This window comes from Sus scrofa, chromosome 1 (assembly GCF_054392235.1).
Source record: "Sus scrofa isolate SSC_HxYL_T2T_F1_AM1 chromosome 1, Sscrofa_HxYL_maternal_Yorkshire_Landrace_v2.0, whole genome shotgun sequence".
Classification (NCBI taxonomy): Eukaryota; Metazoa; Chordata; class Mammalia; order Artiodactyla; family Suidae; genus Sus; species Sus scrofa.
In genome coordinates, this window is record NC_139383.1 from 120,616,971 (window position 1) to 120,638,759 (window position 21,789).

The window sequence follows — 21,789 nt, forward strand, 5'->3', positions numbered from 1 at the left end:
TCAGCCCTGGGCCTCTCCTGAACAGGGGCGGATGAATGTGCCTACTGGTTATGGCGGTGTGGGGTCTGGACTCCTGGCCCCCTGGCAATATACAGAAAGCCGCTGACTGTTTGCATTGTGACTTGGCTCCTGGAGAAGTGGACCAAAACCACTAGTTCAACTCTGTCGGCTACGAAGAATACCCCTCAATGGATAGGACAGAGACCATAGGTGTTACTTAACATAAAGACCCTCCCTCCATAAGGACTTTTAAGGAATTGTCATCCCTAAGGATAATTTCCTTGGCCTGTTGCAGAAATAGAAACCTGTGGTTGGATTTAAATTCATGGAATGATTTGGGTGACAGCATGAAAGTGGTAGCTGGTGAGAAAAAAAGTGGTCCAGTAATAGGCAATATAACCAGATTGGTCTTCAATGAACCCCTTCAGCTATACCTGCTTTAAAACCAAAACAAGATATAGCCAGAGTAGGTGGCATTTGAGTGCCTTTCTAACTATGCACATCAGCCAGAAAATTCTTAGGGATTAAGCATAATGTAAATGTAGAAAGATTTAAAGCTTCCTTTATGAAGTTCAAATATTAAATCGATAGAAAGATTTAGATCAGAAACCATCTCAGTTTTTTGGTTGATGTTGACTTTCATGATTTGGGGGCCCAATGACAAATTGAGGGGAATAACTCCTGAATAGACAGGTGACACACAACTTTGCACATGCCAAGGAGAACTTAAATTGTCCGAGCTGCATGTCCGTGAAAGGCTTCTGTGCCACTGAAACACGAAGATTGTTTTCGTCACCCAGCTCAGCAGACAGTCCATCATATTTCTGATCTTAGCTCCTCTACAGCCCCCAGAACTTGTGAGGAGGAAGAAAATCAATCAGTTCTTTCTCAAATAACCGTCACCCAAATGACTTCTTCTTTAAGCATCTCTCAAATTTTTCTTGAAAACAAAACTGTCCTAACTTGCCAATAAGTTTTCTTAAGATGTTAAATTCCAGCTCCTCATAAATCATCTTGACATCTGCTCTTCAAAAAGCTTCTCTATCAGGGAAGTGTGTGGATTCATTTCTGGGCTGTCTTGAGACTTCCACTTTTAGTCAGGGTTCCGGAAACCCTGGTCAAGGCTTGACTACGTGATCATCAACAGCTGAAGTCACCTTACATTAGCCATTTCAATCTGGGTTTCCTACCTGTCCTCACAGAGAGATTGTTCCACTTACAAATTAACATGTACAGCTGTGGAATATATTATTGGACCAGAACGTCAGCACACTGGGACACCAGTCAGAGGTGCAAGAAACTATAAACTGAACCTGAGTGGTGGTGACACTTGATAATATTTTAGGCCACCTCGTTATCTGGAAAGTACAAGTATCACTTCTTTTTTTTTTTTTTTTTTTAAAAAAAAAGGGATTTGGGTGAGTTAGGCCAGAAATTCCCGGGAAAGGAAATCTGATTGTTAACTCCAGCGAAATCCCCAAGCATGGTCTTCAGAGAACTCAAATCCTACGGAGTTCCTAGGATAACAAGTTCAGTGTTTGTCATTGGCTTTACTTGGCAGGTGGGGGAAGGCACAGACGGGGGGCTTCAAGTACAAAGTCCTCATGACCGTGGGTCAAGGCACCTTTATGTTCGTGATGTTCTTCAATTGGTGACAGGCAGTGTTGCTGCTGGGTTTGGGTGTGTGAACACAAAAGGGAGTTTTTATTTGTGGGACAGGGTCATACTCGAGAAATTTTACACGGAGGTGTAGAATTTCAGTTTAATTTTCATGGCTGATGACATAGCACCTGTTTCTGGTTGGACACTTTCAAGCTGGCTTTTGGTTTGATGATTCACAAGTTTGTTCTGCTCTCCTGCTGTAGTAGTACCTCGCGGATGTCTTTTTCTTGGACTCAATGGCTCTTTGCCAAGTACAACTGTTCCTTTGCTCCTGACTTCTTAATCTAATTCTTCATGGGCAGTTCTGCATTCACTAAAATGTTACAAGAAGACAAATGGGGAGGTGAAAAAGTGAAAAATGCAGCAGATAGTAATCGTAGCTATTTCCAGCTACTGGAGAGTTTAGCGTCATAGAAGCATCATCTTAGGGAACATATAAGCCAGCTACCGTAACACAGACCCAAAAGACACCTGGTCTGCACCTGGGTTGATTCCAGAGTCAACAGACCATTGTTACTTCCTCCTTTTCTCATCTTTATTTATATCTTTTATTCTTCTTGTTCAATATCACTGATTGACAGTGTCATGTTAGTTTCAGGTACACAGCACAGTGATTCAGATAATATATCATCTCTTTCCGATTCTTTCCCCTTGTAGATTATTACAAAATACTGAGTATTTTTCCCTAGCATATACAGTAGGTCTTTGTTGTGTATATGTTAATCCCAACCTCCTAATTTATATTCCTAAATTATATTCTTTATTCCTCTTGTTTAAGTCTCTTCTGCTTGCTTGCTTCCACATTTGGGTGTTCCCAAACAGAAACTTCCAAACCTGCAAAAATTACCACTTACTCAGTAAGCAGTCAGGAAAATGTGTCAGTTTAATCCAACAGAATGTCTGTTTTCCCTAATAAATAACAAAATACACTTCTGAACCTTGTGAACTTTTCAATTTTAACCCGAATAACCATTAAAAGTGAATTTAGTACATTTGCAAATGTGTGATTGCAGCAGGCTAATACCTAAAATATGAAATTAAAGTACTCTAATATTTATAAAGAGGTTTTAGATCTCAAAAGTAAAAATATTTTAGTATGAATCAGAATGTTTCTTTGAAAACTAATTATTTGTATCTTTAAAGAAAGAAAAAAGTATTTATTGCAATCACTTAAAGTGGACTAGGTTAATGCATTCACTTCTTACCCCTAGAGGCTTGGCTTTGAATTTGACTTAGAGAAAATTAGTTTCGAGGCCTCGGCCTCCTCTCAGGTATTTGTTGATGTCCCAAAACCAAGCCAACAATTTGTCACAATTGTGGTCATTTACTCAGGAGGTCCAAGAACTAGAATCGCCTTCTTTCCTCGTTTTCTTTTCCCTTCCCTGAGGCCATTCCTTTCGGTTGTAGGCTCTTAGCAACCCCAAACTTGGGGCTCACCCACATCATTTTCACAGTCCAGGAAAACTCAAGAACCATTCTTGGCAAAGCTAATGGAAGGTGCTTTAGTTATATAGTTAATAGGTTGCTGTGACAACCCTTGTGACTCATGGTGTGACTCACGGCAATTATAATTTCAGTTGCTGGCTGGTTGTTTCATTAGGACAGACCTGAGAAGAAGCCACACTGAAGTTCTTTCGGTAGGTTTCATCCAGCTCCTGTCTGCCCACTGACAAACAGTCACAAACTAGGGCTCACAAAGTTGCCAGAAGATTTGTTTCTTAGCTTGCTGTGAGGCCAGCGGCCATCCCAGACATTAAGCTTGCTGACGATAAGACATGACCAAAATACAAGTGCTGGCTAAGAAGCAGGGCTAGTCAATGGACAATTGTTTACTGAGAACCCACTTTGTGCCAACAGGTTCTTTGCCCTCAAGAAGTATACAGACCAGGTTCAAGGTTGGGACTATGGGAGAATGGGGACCTGTAGTCACAGTAAACAATCTGAAAATGCAGATGCTAAGTATACCCTTTGCAGAAGATTTGGCTCATAACTGGAAAGCAGACTAAGGCAGAAGTGTGGGAGAGGAGAAGAGTATGAAAGAGACCCACAGGATTCGGACATTGTGATCCAAGCACACAGGAACAAGGGGAAAGGGAAGTGTTTAGCCCTGGGCGCCGAAAACCACCTCTGCTCCTCCTCTCCGCCTGTTCTCACCAAGTGGAACGCCTATGCCATTCCTTCAAGATCCGTCAGTCCGAGGACATAAAAATCCCCCATACTGTCTGGAGACATTTGCCTTGTTTAGACTCAGCCTGTGTGTCGAGAGCCAAACCCTCTGAACTTAACAGGATTTCTCTGTCTCGTCTTATTAAGGTATAAATGTATCATGCTTGGCCCTGCCCGTCAGTCCTTCCAAGGCAGAAGATTTGCATGGTCTTAAAACCCACAGTTTATGGTGGGGATCTGTGAATTCCATTAAAAAATCTGAATCTTTAGCTAAGTGTTTCCGTCTGAGCATCCAGTTGGTTCAAGTTCTCTGTTCGTAGTCCTCAGATTCATGAATTGAATTTGGACAAAAAGCACTTGTGTTTCCATTTCATTCAGAGGTTCCAAAGGGTATAGTGAGATGTTGAATGGCTCTTTAAAAATCCATGACCACTACTGGAAAACAAAAATGCCTAGCCTACCAGGTACTGGTGTGTACTTAGATTTATTAGATATTTCATAACACTCTTGTACAGGATTGGGTTGATCTTTAAAGAAGGGGGAGATGTCTTACAGAATTTGCCATTACTTTTAGTTCAATAATGATATTAATAATGGTGATAGGAATGGCTGGGGTGCCATTGTTGTTGTACCAGCAGCAGGAGTGGAAACTACCACCTACTGAACAATTTTAATATTCCAGGTGTTATGTTTAGCACTTTTCCTGCATTAGCTCATTTAATCTTCTCATTGGCCCCATGAGCTTTGTCCCACTTGCACCCCTGGTTTTGATGAGAAAACTTGCCTGAGAGAGCAGTAAAGCAGAGAAGTGAGAGAACTTGCAAACTCATCCAGCTGGAAATGGCAGAGCCAGGATTCCTAATAGAGCAGCTCGACTCGTTGCATGCACATAAGTACCACGCTCTTCTCGCCAGTATTGGCATTGAGTAACAGTTGCAGAGCACTCACTGCGTGCTAGATGCTTTTCTAAGCACTTTGCAACTGTTAATTTATTTAATCTTTACCACAATCTTTTGAGGTAGATATTGCTACTCTCCCCACTCTACAGATGAAAACTGAGGCCCAGGATTCTGCAACTAGCTAGTATATGGTTGAGTCAGGATTTAAAGCCAACTCATAGAGCCTACATGCTCCTAACAAGAAAGAACTTCATTCCTTAGAGTGGTCCTTCCACTCTAAAATATAGGAAGAAAGCCAAGTGCAATAGTCATTCCTATAATTGACTCAGTGAGGTTTTCTTTTACCTTGAAATTTTACCTATAAAGCCTTCTAAGCTTGGTGAACCAACTGATTACAAGAAAGGGGTATGAAGGAGTTCCCGGTGTGGCTCAGCAGGTTAAGAACCCAACTAGAATCCATGAGGATGCAGGTTTGACCCCTGGCCTTGCTCAGCGAGCTAAGGATCCAGCATTGCCAAAAGCTGTGGTGTAGGTCACAGATACAGCTTAGATCCAGCGTTGCTTTGGCTGTGGCATAGGCCTGCTGCTGAAGTTCTGATTCAGCCCCTAGCCTAAGAACTTCCATATGCCGCAAGTGTGGCCCTGTAAAGAAAAAAAAAAAAAAAAAAAAAAGAGGGATATGTTATTCCCACTATATGACAAGAATTAATTTAAACCAGTTGACCTACAGAAAACAATACAGCCTTCTTACTTTAAAATGATCATCACTTGTCTTTTTAACAACCTAACCTCATTCATCAAAGAACTGGCATCCATTTAACATCACTATTCATATAACTCAACTGACTCCATCGTGAAACAGTAGTTCAGAATGGTTATTTTTGCATTTTAGGTAGTTACACTCCCCACAGTAGTAGTAATACATATTTCTTTCAGTATGAACCCTTCTTCCACTGCATCAGACCCTTTAACAGACATTAATGACATTTTATAACACAATTACACATTAGTATTCTTTTGTCAGATCCACTCGATATAATTCATGTATAATTTCTGTTGCCACTAAGAGGTAGCATGATTCAGGATGCTGTGGTTTCCCTGACACATAACTAGAAAAGAAAAAAGAAAAAAACCAACAAACAAAAACCATGAATCCTCAGGGAACTGAAATATATATCAAAAGGATACATAAAAGAATTAAACTGGGTTTTGAGTATGCTTGAGAATACCTGATTTTAGGATTGGATTTACAGTTACACTAGCTTCTCTCTATATTGAGATCTGTATCCAGAGGACTATAAACAGGAGGAGCAGAGATGCCAAAGTGTTTGAAATATGAAGAAAGTTATTGGTGTACATTAGCTTTCTTTGTGAATTTCACAAAAAATTTTACACTCGGTCTCTCACCTGCACTTCCAGGGAGTTAGCATATTGGTAGGCACGTGGTCCTCTTGATTGTCATAGATGTCCGTGTCTGCACGAATGGTGGCTAAGGTTTTCTTTCCATGCTATTCAATCACCCTTTTTCCTGTGACTGCTCAACGTTCCTCACAGTGAAACGTTCCCCACCCACTTCACCTCCACCTCTGGATAAACATTTTTCCTTTCCCTTGTTTCACTTTGTTGATCTCCTAGGCATGATCGACTATAGCTCCACGTGTGTTAAATAGTTTAATGATTAGAGTGCATACTGAAGAGCGGCATGTGCTAGAATGTGCGAGGTTGAGGTTTGGATTGAGTGCAAGAGACTTAATCCATAAGTCTTTATTTTTATTTTTTGGAGGAGATTGGAAAGAGATTATATGGCGGATGGTCCAGATACCTATAATGCTGGGATCTATGGAAGGAAAGCTGAAAAGCAGACTGCAAGTAATCTGTGTAAGAAGGGCTGGGAATCAGAAAGATTTTCTTTTTTTTTTTTTTGTCTTTTGTCTTTTGTCTTTTTAGGGCTGCACTTGCAGCATATGGAAGTTCCCAGGCTAGGGGTCGAATCGCTGGCCTACACCACAGCCACAGCAACGCAGGATCCAAGCCACATCTGCCACCTATACCACAGCTCACAGCAATGCCGGATCCCTAACCCACTGAGCAAGGCCAGGGATCAAACCTGCAACCTCATGGTTCCTAGTGGGATTTGTTTCTGCTGCGCCATGACAGGCAGATTTTCTTTTCTTAATGTTCCTCACCTCTTTCTGTGCCTAGCACTGTGTCAGTCACAGTGTAAAACAGAACATATAACTCATCACCCTCACTCACTGGGCGTTGAGTCTATATCTGAGGAGAAAGGATGGACCCACTTAAGGAACTTTTAGTAATGAAAGGATGGCTGTGACTCATTTGGAAAGTCTGTCTGAGTGGGGACACTTGGTACTGAGCTGGGCTGGATGTGGACGGGTAGCGAGAATTAGGTGTGAACCAGGTAGATTGGTGGAGGGCTTGGGGCATGACTTTATAGACCTGTCTGACTAGAGTATTAACAAGAAAAAGAGAGAGACATGAAGAACAGAGACCAGGTGTTAGCTTCATCTCATAATCAATGTTGAGCCACAAAATAGGTGTGAAAACTACGGTGACCTGTAAACAGAGTTTTTATTGTCATTGTTGAGCGAGCATTACAGGAATCACGTCTTCTGTACTTCAGTCCCGTCTCTGAACTCTGACAAAATTCTTGTCCTCAGATAGAGTTTCTTTCCTGGCCTGTCCTCGGATCATTTGTGTAGAAAAAGTGCTTATTGAGCAGGAATGATCTAGTCCAAAAAGAGAAGGCTGATCTAATTATTAAAGAAGTGGTGTTTCATTTTTTTCTCCATCTGCCCAGATTTAAGGTCTAATTGCATAAACTAGTGCTTGACGTTTCATGTAAATCAGAGGCATGAAGTGAGCAGTGAAACTTGAAAAATACATATGCACTTTGAATTGCGTGGCTGATGCTTCTTTTTGCTTCCCTTCATTCATGCTGCTAATTGTCTAGAGGCGACTGTAAAACACTGGGATCCAGTGCCTTCCAACCCTTTTAAACTCAGCCACATGTAGCTTTACATAAAATTTGAACCTCACATTCCAAATCTCTCTCACACCTAGGTAGGCAAAGTAAACCGCCTGGATTATTATTTTTTCAGAAGCACAAAGAATTCTCACATAGTTGGATGATACAGTTAAAAGATACTGGTACTCCCTTTTCTCTTTGTTGTTATTTCTTAATTTTCTAAGAATGAGTGTCTATTGTTTTGCTTATAGAACACAAAGGTCCAGACGAAGCATTCTCATTGGCTGCACATTCAGAAAATGTCTTCGGTAGATAATGAACCATAGCACATTAATGCATCTGTCTCTCTCGACTGTGTCTTTTTGTGTCGACAGAACTGAAAATTCACTTTCCCTCACCAAGTTGGGGCATCGGGATAATTGATTGTTACCAGTCTCCGCTGTTAGTAGACAGGATCACACCAGTGCCTCTAGAGAACAGGTGAAAACTAAACTCTGTCCCCCGAGGCCAGCGAAATAGCTGTTTGGTCCCTTGTGTGAAACTTCCTAATAACTTAACTGGGCAGCCTCTGGGTCCCTGGAGGCTTTCTCCACAAGAGTATTCCCTCTCTTTGTTAAGATTGCTTATTAAAAATGATTTTATAATGAAGTTGCCTCAAATAGCAGCTCTTTTCCTGGTTGTCCTTGAAGCTGTGGTGAAGAATCTGAGACAACTGTCTAGGGTTTTCCTCCTTGTTAAAAACTTCTCTCTTACCACTGTTACTCTTGATTTTTAAGGAGACAAAGTCTAACTGACACAAGTCCCTCTCCGGTTGATTATGATGTCGCTTAAAACCCTGTGCAAGGCATTATTGCTAGTTTAGCTTGTCATCTGGGCTCAGGAATCGAATTGATGTACAGGGATTCAGGACATTTAAGTCTGCGGTGGGAACAAGGCTGTCGGGCTTCCCCAGGAGAGCCTCAGCCAGGAACGCTATTGCTAACTATGCCCCCGACTCCATCAAAACATTGATTTCCAATTATTTTATTTCTTTGGTCCTAGAGGCCTCTTGTCTACACACTAACCACTCTCCTGCCATGAGGGATCGTCATGAATGGGAATCAAATAGTAATAAAAAAAAAAAGAAGTGTTACGTTCTTTGCTACTCATGTACTTATAAATTCAAAGATCTCTGATAAATAGGGAGAGTTCGGATAAAAATCACCTTTTTTTGTTGTTCACACCATCAGCTTGGCTTTGGGGCTTGAAAGAGCTTCCATGTGCTGGTATATTTAACGTGAAGAATGAGAAAGCAGTTGTCAGGAAAGCTCGCCCCTGGAAACATGTGCTTCAGACTTGGTCTCCCAGTGGCCAGGCAACTCAGGAAACAACAGACAGTATAAAGCTGTTAGTGACAGATTCAGCGGGAAATATTTTTCTAACTTTAAGGCTTGTCAGGCAGTAAATCTTCAGAGCAGAGTACTCGAGGTGCAGCTTGGCACTCCTCCTGCTTCGCCGTGGGAATATCAGAGAACACCATAGTAAGAGGGGCCGTTGTGAATCTTCGTAGAGAGGTCAGCATCTCGGCTTTGCAGTGCTAGGGGTTGTGCGCTAAGGTTGTCCTTGCTAAGTTCTGGGTATATTAGAAAATACTATCTTTACATTCAGCAATTGCTGTTCAACTTAAAAGAAAAGAAAAAACTATGGCTCGCTCTAGAATCCCACTTGTCAGCAGGACCTTTTTACTCTCCCTCCTTAATAACCTCCTAGGAGTTCCCTAGTGGCTCAGCAGGTTAAGGGTCTGCTGTTATCACTGTAGTGGCTCAGGTCACTGCTGTGGCACAGGTATCATCCGCAGCCTGGGAATTTTCGCATGCTGCAGGCAAGACCAAATCATAATAATAGCCTTCTAGGGCTCTCCGTTGATTCAGGAGTCTAAACACCTTAGTATGGCAAACAAGACCTTTCACAATCTGGTCTTCATCTTTCCTCTGCTCTTTCCCTGACTTGTGTGGCAGCAGTTTTTGCCACCCTCAATGCCTGGTTCCTAGAAGACTCTGTGCGTGGGTATCCCTCATTGCCTGTGCTTCTGCTGTGCCTTGTTTGTCCTGGAGTGTCCTTTGCCAACTTCTGCACCAGTGGAAGTCTTACTGCTCCACCAAAGGCCAACACAAATAGCAACTTCACGCAAAGCCTTCTCTTAACCCCACCGTGAAATGACTTGCTATAGATCCTCTTCCCCCACAGTACCTTGTTAAAATGATAGCACAGAAGATATATTGTAGAATAGTTGCCATGTAGCTTTGTCCCATTAGAGATGCTTTAATTATCTTTGTATCTCTTGGGCTTAGCAGAGCGATGGGCATTTACAATGTGCTCAATTAATATCTGTAGACTTTGTGTTTGTGTGTGTGTGTGTGTGTGTGTACATACACAATTTTATGACCACTCTTCTTGCACAATTGAATATATGGAAAAATAATAATCTTTTCATTGTTAACAGCTATAAGGAAGAACAGATATTTATTATTTGGAACCAGATTGTAATTTGGTACTATATTATTTTGGAACTCAGTACTACAACTCAAAGGGCTTCTCTGTGTCTGACAAGTTACCATGCATCTTGTGAGGCTCAGTTTTAGGATTGTTTGCTGTAAAATTTCTGTTATGAGTTTGTAAGATTTTTGTTTTGTTGTTGGGTTTTTTGTGGTGGTTGTTTTTTTCTTTCTTTCTTTCTTTTTTTTTTTTTTTTTTTTTTGGTCTTTTTAGGGCCACTCCTGTGGCATATGGAAGTTCCCAGGCTAGGGGTCAAATTAGAGCTACAGCTGCCGACCTACACCACAGCCACAAGCTGGATCTGAGCCATGTCTGCAACCTACGCCACAGCTCACCACAACACCAGATCCTTAACCCACTGAGAGAGGCCAGGGATCAAACCTATATCTTAATGGATACTAGTCAGGTTCATTACTGCTGAGCCACAAGGGGGACTCTGAAGTTTGTAAATTTAAGTCAGAATCTCTTCCAGAAAATTTAATAATACTTGTACATCATTCTAAAGATGAAGAATGTGTTATTTTTTGAAATGACCTCTGAGACACCATTTGTTTGTATTATCTATACAAGATTTTATAAGCCAGATCATCAAATCTATAGGATAAAAAGGAAGGAGATGTTTTCAGTTATTATTGTAGGCAATTTAAATGCAAAGGCAAAAACTACCTAGTGAAGAAGAGTAGCAGCTGATCTTCCCAAAAATGGAGGGTATATTCTATGGAGGGCCTGGTCTATAGAGGAAAAATTTATCCTGACATGTTAAACAACTTGAGAAGCAGATGTTCTGATAATCCTAGATTACTTACTGTTGTTTCTGAAAAGAAATGACATTTCTTTGTTCAAGGTCAGAACACATGACATTTCTCTGTTTGTCTGGTCTGGAATGTAAATATGTTTTGTTGACTTAGCAGGGACCATTGATTTCAGAACTGTTGTCCACTTCCCACGTAGCTGCACACAACCACAGTTGCTGTCTGCTCTTCTTCGGAATCCCGTCTTTTAAGCTTTATGTGCAGCTTCCTCACTACTTTTGTTTGTAACTTTTTCTTGAGTCAAAATAGGAGGAGCAGAATTATCCCATGCAGTATCAATTCCTTGAGTGGAAACTTTGCTTATAAATGAGAGGATGAGATGTGACCCAATAAAAGAATCTATTTTAATTTTAATTTTAATTTATTTCCTGGTGGCCTTTTATGCCTCCTTAGGCAATGACCTAACCAATTCCCTCTTAACACTAATTTTTTTTTCCTCCAAGGTCAAAAAGCACTTTGGAATTGTCATAAAGGGAGAATAAATGTCCTTTGCCTCTCATATAAAGTCCATCTCTTCATATGAAACCTAAATCCTCATTTTCTGAAGCTTCACATTAATTCTTCTTCATTAGGCATCTGTTAAGTTCAGTGACAACAGGATGAATTTAGGAGATCTTTAGGGGGCATGATGTTGATTTTTGATAGAAACATCATCTCTGGTAGCCTCTTTCATCCCTTTCCTTCCTCAGATGAGAGTATTTCATAACACAGGGAGAGGAGCTATCTTCGTTTTATACTGCAGTTTCACACAGCAAAGTGCAATCAAAGTAGATACTTTCCTAAAAGGCAGTTCAACCTAAGGTTTTCCAGGTTGGAAAAGGAAACACTGTTACAACATCACACATATCCCAGACACCACCCCCACCCCCAGGAAGAGAGTTCTGCCTGAAATCTATAAATCCGAGAACTTTCCATGGCCTGATTTGTGGAAGTTACCTAATCCTGCATATAACTGGGGTGATTTGAGAGGCGGGAAAATGTTCTCATTTTCATTATGGGAGCCACTGGGGGACAGTATCGTTTAGAAGACTATGTTTTTATTACCCTAAATTGATTTACCTGAGATTCTATCGATATGTTTCTCTTAAGTTAGATTTCTAATGAATAAAATGACCAATATGGGTCCCATTCTCATAGATTTTCCTAGTGCTTGAGCTTCTGTTTAATGGTTGACCTGTCCCAGAGTCTCACTTGTAAGGGAGAATTCTGGAGGCTGGGGTTAACTTCTAACCCAGTAGAGAAGAGCCAACTTCTAAAATTCTGCATGTGGTCAAAGCATCTGCATACTGTCCATGATTCATCTATATTAACGCCATAGTAAAACCTCATCCTAAAATGCCTTATATTGTATGATCTCCATTAAGTGAGCTTACCTTGCAATGGTCAGACCTAGGAAACTTCTGGAACCAACCCTCTTGGAATAAAGGCTAGGCTGGGACTACCGTTATTCCCACTTAGCTCCCTAAAGCATCCTTAAATAAACAGACATCTTCAATTAGGTTCCCAGAGAACAGATTTGAGACCCTGGGATTTACCTACAGAAAGTGGATGGAGGAGGACTCTTAGAAACAACATCTATAGGGGGTGAAGAAGCCTGGATTGGGCCAGAGAAATTGAACTGTCATGCAGTTGCAAGCTGAGTTCAGCAGATGCCACAGAGAGATCAGAAGCAAGGATATAGCCTTTGAGAGATGTCCCAGATGGAGGCAAAGGGACTGGATATTTTAGCCTGCATCAGCCAGCCACTGGATGCTAGCTGCCCCCAGGGAAGGGTATCATCTTGAGCAAGGAAAGCTCCCTTTAGCTATAGACAGGGCTCAGAAAACAACTCAGCTGTGAGCCATTGGCAGTCAACACCCGGGCCCCAGGGAAAATAAGGGCCTTGGTCCTGAAGGGAGGAATCTGGGTGGCACACCAAACCATCACTGCAGGGGAGCCAAAAGAGACATTAGATTTAACTTTTGGGAAAAGCATGTTTTCTCCATTTGAAATGACACACATTTTATTGCTTAGCTTGGATTTAAGCTAATAAAATATATGCTTGGCTTCAGCATTAAGGTAGACCAGAAGTGCAAATGCTAAAGAAGAGATTTTTTTTTTTCCCTATGCAGTAAGGTCCTTCGTTAGAATTTCTGGTCTTGGTTCTGTGCAGTATAAATCGTGTGTGTACAATTCCATTTAATGTTTTGTTTTGCCACACATGGACATTCCAGAGAGTTAACACATTTTTCTCAATTATAGAAATAACTAACATATCCAACTCTTTGGGCTCATGTAAAATGTATTCATAGAGTAACAAAGAACATGCCTGCAAGACCTAGTTATACCTATTACATATTACTTTTCAGATTTTGACAGTGTGCTACTATTTTGTAATTGAGATACTGTATCTGAAATATTTTGCAGGACCTATTTTTATTTACATAAGAAGTGTATCTTTTTAGCGGTTTATGGGACTCCACCCTCATTTTGCCTGTCAGCAACTACGTGCAAATGAACTCAGAATGAAGTTGGAGATTCATGGTGGCTGTCAGTGAAGAAAATCATCATGAACCAATAGTCCCAGCCCCCAACTGATGTCATAGAAGAAAAAGCTTCTTAATCGTAATCCGTGATCAAGCATAGAATTTTAGTTTCATTCCTTAAAATCACAACATAACCTCTGATTTAGTGAAATTTGACTGAGAGATCCCATCCTGAGAAAGTCAATCCAAACCGTTTCCCTGGAGTATTATAAATGGAAGGAAAGCCCTAAGTGTTCCTACTCTTCCCACCTTGGTTCCCAAATACATCCCTCCCCCAACATGAACCCCACCATTCGGAAGCCCCAGCTTTTTCTTCATGTATTTCTGAGGGTTCCACATTTCAGAATAACCCTCTCCCTTCTAGAACCAGGAGCTCAAGACACCTCGCAGACCTGAACAATGACTTTCTGGTTTCACAGATGCCAAAGGTTCAGACAAATTCTGAAGCTGTCGAGTTCAGATGGAGTCAGATGGAGTCAGTGTTTCTTTCAATGGAATTCAATCCCATGGCTTTCCACACTTTAGTTTCTGTGCCCCTGCCTTGGAAAAGAGGGGCCCTTTCAGGTTAATAGTGAAGTTAATTCAGATTAGTCTTTCCCTTATCCAAAGAGAACTAATAGATTGGAGAAACCCTTGACCTGTTCTAAAAGCTTCCATGGATCCAACAGCTCCTACCTGGGAAAATCCTCAGCCATTATTTTGGAGGTCCAGATGTCTGAGGCCTTGTGAAAAGAATTCTGAAGCTGCCTGTGAATGTCATTGGCAGCTTGATCAGTCTGCCCTGAGTATTACCATAATAATTACAAGGTCCAGGCAGATGGCAGCTTTTCAAGTGGCAAAATCTTTGAGAGGACATCTCCTGTAACTCACTCTTGGGAGAGGAATCCTATATATGCTATATCAAGTAACCCATCTAAATGTGCCACCTCAGGGAGTTCCCATGATGGCTCAGCAGTTAACAAACCTGACTAGTATCTGTGGGGACACAGGTTTGATCCCTGGCCTCAATCAGTGGGTTAAGGATCTGGCGTTGCCATGAGCTATGGTATAGGTCACAGACGCGATTCAGATCCAGCATTGCTGTGGCTGTGGCCGAAGCTGTCGCTCCAGTTTGCCCCTTGCCTGGGAACCTCCATATGCCTTGGGTGTGGCCCTATAAAGACAAAAGACCAAAAAAAAAATTTTTTTTTAAATAAAGGTGCCATTTCATAGATTATGTCTGACCCAAAACATCTCATTGCATGTACTGTGCATCCACTTCCCTTCTTTATTGCACACACAGACAGCTAGTGCAAATTACAGTGATTTTTTATATAAAGGTAGATAATGAGCTGAAATGTAAAGTAATTGCTACTTTCAATGGACAGGGTGAATCTACTCCTTAATGTTTTTCCAGGAAAAAAAAAAAACTCCATATTTTCCCTTTTTTTTTTTTTTTTTTTTTTTTGCCAGAATTTGAGAGTGATTCACATTACTGTCAATTACATGCCCTTATTATGTATTACAACCACCAGGCAGCTGTCCAGGAAAACACAAGTCTGAAAATGCTTCTGTTTTAAGAAAGTTAAATTCACAGTTGCTCCCCATGTGGACGAGTGTGGCAGAAGCTTCCACTTTCTTGCCAAGGAACAGAGTAAAGCCTTGCCTCCTTCACCTGGATTCAGGAGCCACTCAGAGATCCTGAGCTGTTGATATGAATGCCCAGATGCAGGTCTGGGTTTTGGTTTCTAAATAGTCTTTTTTTTTTTTTTTTCATTTCGGCTTGTGTTACAAAACACGAACTCGTGTTATAAAACAGTATTTCTAGTTATGAGTCACAGCAGTGCCTGTGTGTTACCAAAGAGGCCTGAATAGAGAAACTGTTCACCTTTCTCTTTCCCCAAAGTCAGAGTCTTTGACAGTTTAGGGCTTTGAGCTCTGTTTACCAGGCTGGTCTCTTTGTCGCCAGATTCCTTCAGATGTCTCTTTCTTGACGTCTAGATGACGCTACAGCTAAAAATGCTCCATTTGCTATCAGGCTGCCATACAATTAAGGAAATTCAGCTTTTGTATAGGTAACATAAAGGCCACGAAGGTTTGTCTGATGGATTCTTTCTGGGAATGTTAGAGAGTTTAACCAAGTGTTTTTTTTCTTTTTCTTTCTTTTTTTTTTTTTCTTTTTTTTCTTTTTAAGGCCGCATTCATGGCATGTGGAGGTTCCCAGGCTAGGGGTCTAATCATAGCTACAGCCACCAGCCTACACCACAGACATAGAAACACCAGATCCGAGTCGCATCTTCGAACTGTACCACAGCTCATGGCAATGCAGGATCCTTAACCCATTGAGCAAGGCCAGGGATTGAACCCACAACCTTATGGTTCCTAGTCGGATTCATTTCTGCTGCACCATGAGGGGAACTCCTAACCAAGTATTTTTAAAGCATACAGTTAAAGTTGCCTGAATTGCTGACTGATTTGAGAAAACTATCACTTGATGTTTTTTCAGTTGTGAGTCTTTAAATTTATGTCTGATTCACAGACTAGGATATTTCAAATAGGGGAATATTTTGTAGTGAATGAAAGTGGCCTTCACATTATCTGTGTCCAGATACACTGTATCTAAGTAATGTTAGTGCCTAAAAGAAGTATTTAAAAGACAAAGGATTATGAATTGGGTGAAATCAGTTTCACCTCTCCTCTTGTTTAGATGCTGGCTCGAGCTAAGACTGAAAAAGAATTTTTAGATGACTGAAGAAATTTTTATATGGACTGCTATTTTATACGGTATTGAGGAATTTTTTTATAATATTGTCAGGTGTTGAATGGCATTGTAGGTTTTTTTTTTTTTAAATCTTCATCAGTTAGACATGAATACTGAAATTGTTATGGGTGAAATGACAAGATATCTGAGATTTATTTTAAAATGCTCCAGAAAACAAAAAGTACATTGGGGATACGGTGAAACCAGAGTAACACAATTTTTACCAGGGGGAAAGGAAGACTACATGGAGGTGTGTTATACTATTCACTTTTTTAATAACCTTAAAAGTTTTTTACTCTGTTACCTTTTTCCCCTTCTTATCTGTAATTTATAAGATGGTTATTTTGACATTGGAGGTTTGACCACCTTAGATAATTAGTATTGAATGAAAAAGAGGTGACATGGATGAGCTTATCAAACTCAGGAAGCTAATAATTATCTCTTAAAACCCATGTATTGCTCTAAAAATTATGCATGCAGTGTTAGCATGCATATTAAGAAAATTCTCCTTTTATAATAAGGTTCCCTCACCATCCTTTCAGGTAGGAAAAGGGTATGAATATTAGTTGCTCTGTTTTGAAATCTTTTCAGTGTTGTAGTCATAAAGGCCCAGATTTGAGAGTTGAATGGATCAGAGAATTTACCTGGTGGTCCCCACTTCCCATCTTTGCAAGGAGGACAGTTTCTCAGGAAGGCAAAAAGTGTCTTGTTCAAAGTCAGTTCCAGGTGCTTTTTCAGAAGTAGATTAAAAAAATTGTATCTTTATATTTTATATTTACAGGTTTTTCCAATATAATATTTAATTAGAGACACCCCCCCCCAAAAAAAAGAAGAAGTAGACTAACAAGGAACTACTGTATAGCCCAGGGAAATCTACTCAATATTCTGTAATAGCTTACATGGGAAAAGAATCTGAAAAACAATGAATATGTTTATATGTATAACTGATTTACTCTGCTGTATACCTGAAACTAATGCAACTATACTCAAAGAACAATTTTTTTTAAGTGGTCCATATATACAATGGAATATTACTCAGCCATTCAAAAGAATGATGTAGTGCCATTTGCAGCCACATGGATGGACCTAAAGATTGTCATACTAAGTGAAGTCAGACAGGGAAAGACAAACATCCTATAATATTGCTTATATGTGAAATCTAAAAAAAGGATACAAATGAACTTATTTGCAGAATAGACTCACAGACTTTGAAAAAAGCTTATAGTTACCTAAGGGAACAGGTGCAGGAGGAGGGATAGACAGGGGGTCTGGAATTGGCATATGCACATTGTGGTATATGGAATGACTGGCCAATGAGGACCTGCTGTATAGCACAGAGAACTCTACCTAATATTCAATGCTAAAATGTATGGGGAAAGAATCTGAAAAAGAATGGATGTGTGTATAGATATCACTAAATCACTTTGTTGTACAGCAGAAATTATCACAACATTGTAAATCAACTATACATCAATACAACTTAAAAAGAATTTTTTTTTTTTAAAGACCGGAACCCTTGGAAACCAAGTACCCTTTTTGACTCTTATCATACTGCCTCAATCTTGTCCTTTAAAATACTCATTAACAATCTCCTCTCTGGGGATCAAAGCAGTTTTCTAAATCCAGACCAGTGACTGCGTGTCAGATGTTCATTGCGGGTAGTGTGGCCCCAAATTATCTTTTCTTTTCTTGAACACCATTTCCAAGCTGTGTGATAAGTCCCAGAAGTGAGCATGTTTAATTCTGTTCTTGTAAATGCTCTGCAGCAGGTTTGCAGCCTGTTCCTCCTTCTCTGGCTTCTGTAGACTTTCCATCAGGGATGGGTCAATATGCTCAAATGACAGTCCAGGCTGACAGGAAGGTACACTTGGCCAAGCAATTCCACAAAGACCATCAGCCTCTGCCACAAAGCCTCTCCCAAGGCCTTTTGTCATTCAAGCAGAAATTCCAAACATCACAGTTGAAATAGGCATGTTTTTTTCTAAATGGATCCTGTTTAGCATTTGTGGCCAAAATGTTTGAAGCACAAATTTTCTTGCTAAATGTTATCTTCTTTGTGTTGTACTTAATAGTAGCTCATTGGAATAAAGTAAGGGAATGGATTGGCATTTATAAAATAATTTTTACCCAGTCTTTTCAAGAGTTTTACAAAGAGCAATGCTCTGATTCCTAAAAACATAATTATACAAATAGATAGGCAAACAGAACTAGAGACAGAAGGACTTTGCCCTGCTGGCATGATCAGTGAGGAACCAGCCACAGGACTTGTGGATTCATTCAGGAATTGCCCTGACTTACTGACCTCCTCAGGGGTTGAAGGCAATGGGAGACATAGAAAGAAAAGATTGAATGGCTCTCACTCCTCCCACCTCCTTTTTTGGAGGAGGCAGGGATACAGAAACAGAACAGTATACAACTGCATAATCAAAGTGCTTTGGATACAAGTGCTAAGGAACCAGATGACATAGAACTGCCCCCCGCCCCTGCAAAAAAAAAAAAAAAAAAAAAAAAACCAAAAAACTGGAAGCTCCTGGAAATCACCTGGGATAAAGATATAGCTGAGTAATATTTCAGAGCATGAAGGAAAGCGAGGCAGAGCTGAGAGAACGTTCCAGGCAGAGGTAGATGGGAGTGCAGGGCACCAATGTGGCTGGTCCAAGGTATACTTAATCCTGAGCATTTGAAAAATTCACCTTTTCTTTTTTTCTCAAATTATATCTACTAAAAGACATGTATTTAACTCTTTAGAACTTAAGATGACTATCCAGCAGAATAGTCTGTGATTGGACAAATGCAAACAGGGAAGGGTGTGATTTCAATTACAGGCTCCCCAGAAGTTTTTAAAGGGTCCCTGCTCTGGCTCAGCTTCTCGAGAACAGCCTTTGTTATCAATCCTGGGGGGTCTGTTTCTTCTCTGGGCCTTTGAAGGTCCCCACATAAGCTGACAGAGAAATAACTCCTCTAATCCTTCAGGAGCAGAAAAATCAAATTCCCTTGGTTTTGTTCTTGGAAACGTGGTTTGTCCTGTTGTCCCAAGCTGCTTGTGGATTCCTGGCTGGTTGTTGTCATGCAGAAGGTCTATTTCTTCTGGAGGGTTGGCAGAAGCATCCTAAGCTACAGTTAGACCCCCCAGGATGCCCTCATCCAAAATGAGAGGAGAAGGAGGAAAGGGTCGGAAGGAGGAGGAGGGGGAGACGGGAGGAGGGGAGAGAGGAGGGGGAGAAGGAGAGGTGGGAAATGCTCAGGTAGCAGGGCTTTTTTCATGAGCCGAACTCCAACCTGGCAGTCCGTAGACAAGGCCTTTTACTTGGTTCAGGAAACTCTGGAGATTTGTGGTTTCTAATATTCGCGGGGCTGCGTGCCAACCCACATAGCCAATTCTGCAAGCAACTAGTGCTGCCCACACACGACCCACATTTCTCACAAATCCCACTATTCAGTGGTCTTTCTTTTCTTCTAATTATACCAAAAAGAGAGTCTCTAGTCGGTAATAATCTCTCTTTGCTAAATACTTTGTAGTTGGATTCCAAACCAAGAGCTTTCCTCTATCACGGCTCAAGTGTGTTATTTTTATTTTAGAGCCAGCCTTGACTAATAAGGAGGAGAGCGTGTCTTGGCCCCCTCAGGTGATGGTCTGTGGATTTCTCCGTTGCTCTTCCTGCCTTTTTGACCCAGGGCCTTCTTTGGTTTGGCTTTCCTGGGCAGACGGGAGATACCCGCCCAGAAAATCTCATTCAATGTGCATTGTGTGGTCTGGCTCACTTGTTTGTTTTTTCCCATCAGATACTCAAATATGGTGTATTGTGACATCCTTAACTAAGTTATAGTCCAAAGACTTGGTTTCAAGGAGTCTTGAAAAAGGAAGAATTTCACTGTTTCATAGGTTAGGTTACTATTGTATAAAAAAATTTTTTTTCAAGGGTCAGTGATTTAAAGATTCCTTTTTAATTGATACCACTTTTGTAGAGCTTATCTCTTTTCACCTTGTATCATTATTTTTAGGTAATGATGTGTGATCTCCCCTGCTAGACTGTAAACACCTTGAAAGCAAGGTTGGTGTCTGCTTATTTCTCTGTGCCTCCAACCCCTTGTACCATCATCTAATGAAGCAGGGCAGATGGATATGCACGTTGGATTCGGGACTCAAAAGGCCTGGGCCCCACTGCCAGGAAAATATTGTTGTTTTTCTAGACAATGCAATCTGTGAAATGCCACCTGTGCCTCAGTTTCCATCTGGGAGGTGAGGAATCAGGCCTAGATGCTCCCCAAGGACTATCCATTCCTAAATTATGATCTTAAGAGTCAGCCATGGAGCTCCCCCCTGTGACACAGCAGGTTAAGGACCTGGTGTTGCCACAGCTGTGGCGCAGGTCACAACTGCAGCTTGGATTCAGTCCTTGGCCCAGGAACTTCCATATGCTGAGGGTGCAGCCATTACAAAAAAAAAAAAAAGAAAAAAAGTTAGCCAGATCTTAAACTGGGAGAACTGGAGTTATTTCTAGTCTTTATAATTAATTTTTTTTTCTGTTCCTGTATTTCAAAAATATCAGTTTGGTGGAAGGTATTGATTTTATCTCTATGATAAATCTAAAAGAATCCTGAGTGGGAAGTTTCTGTTAATCACTAATACAGTCATTAAGTGGTAAGTTCCTTAGGGGAACTATTTTTCAGTTAGCCAGAATGGCTTAATTTCTTTTTCTTTAAATGATAAGACCTATAAAAATTGGACAAGTAAGAGGGTTCCATAAAAATCAGGGTATATTACTGTGATCTGCAGTCCCTGTGCCCAAAATATATGTGGCATGTTGGGGTGGGGGGTGGTGTCTGAAGTTGCAAAGTGCTCTCCTTTGCTATTCTTTAGTTTATATGACAAAAATCTGGTTGAAATTACATCTAGAGGAGTTCCTTTTGTGGCTCAGTCATTAACACACACAACTAGGATCCACGACGGTGAGGGTTTGATCCCTGGCCTTGCTAAGGATCCAGCATTGCCACATGAGCCGTGGTGTGGTGTAGGTCACAGACACCGCTCAGATCTGGCGTAGCTGTGGCTGTGGTGTAGGCCAGCAGCTGTAGCTCTAATTGGACCCCTAGCCTGGGAACTTCCATATGCCGTGGGTGCGCCACTAAAAAGCAAAAAAGAAAAAAGAAAAAGAAATTACATCTAGAAAGGCAGAGCAGACAGAGGTGTCCTGGAGATTGAGATTGTAGAAGGCTTAGGGAAGGGCATTGGGGTGGGGGTGAAGGATCACATATATACAGGGGCTCTAAATGACATCTATTCTCGAATTTTCTTGAGTGCCTAATAAATACTAGACTTTCTTCAAGGTGCTGGTATTTGTATTGTACAGTTGGACACTGCCTCTTCTTCCTCTTCCTCCCAGTCTTCCTGGTGCTGTGACTCCCTAGAAGCGCTAAGTAGATATTCTTAAAGCAATTGGCTTCAAAAAGCTGTTTATCATGC

The 21,789-nt window shown here is 40.9% G+C and overlaps 1 protein-coding gene across 4 annotated transcripts in view; it reads left to right on the top strand.

Annotated features, from left to right (window-relative positions):
- Nucleotides 1–21,789, top strand: part of RORA (RAR related orphan receptor A) — a 765,082-nt gene that overhangs the window by 571,706 nt on the left and 171,587 nt on the right. The gene's annotated exons all lie outside the window — the stretch shown is intronic.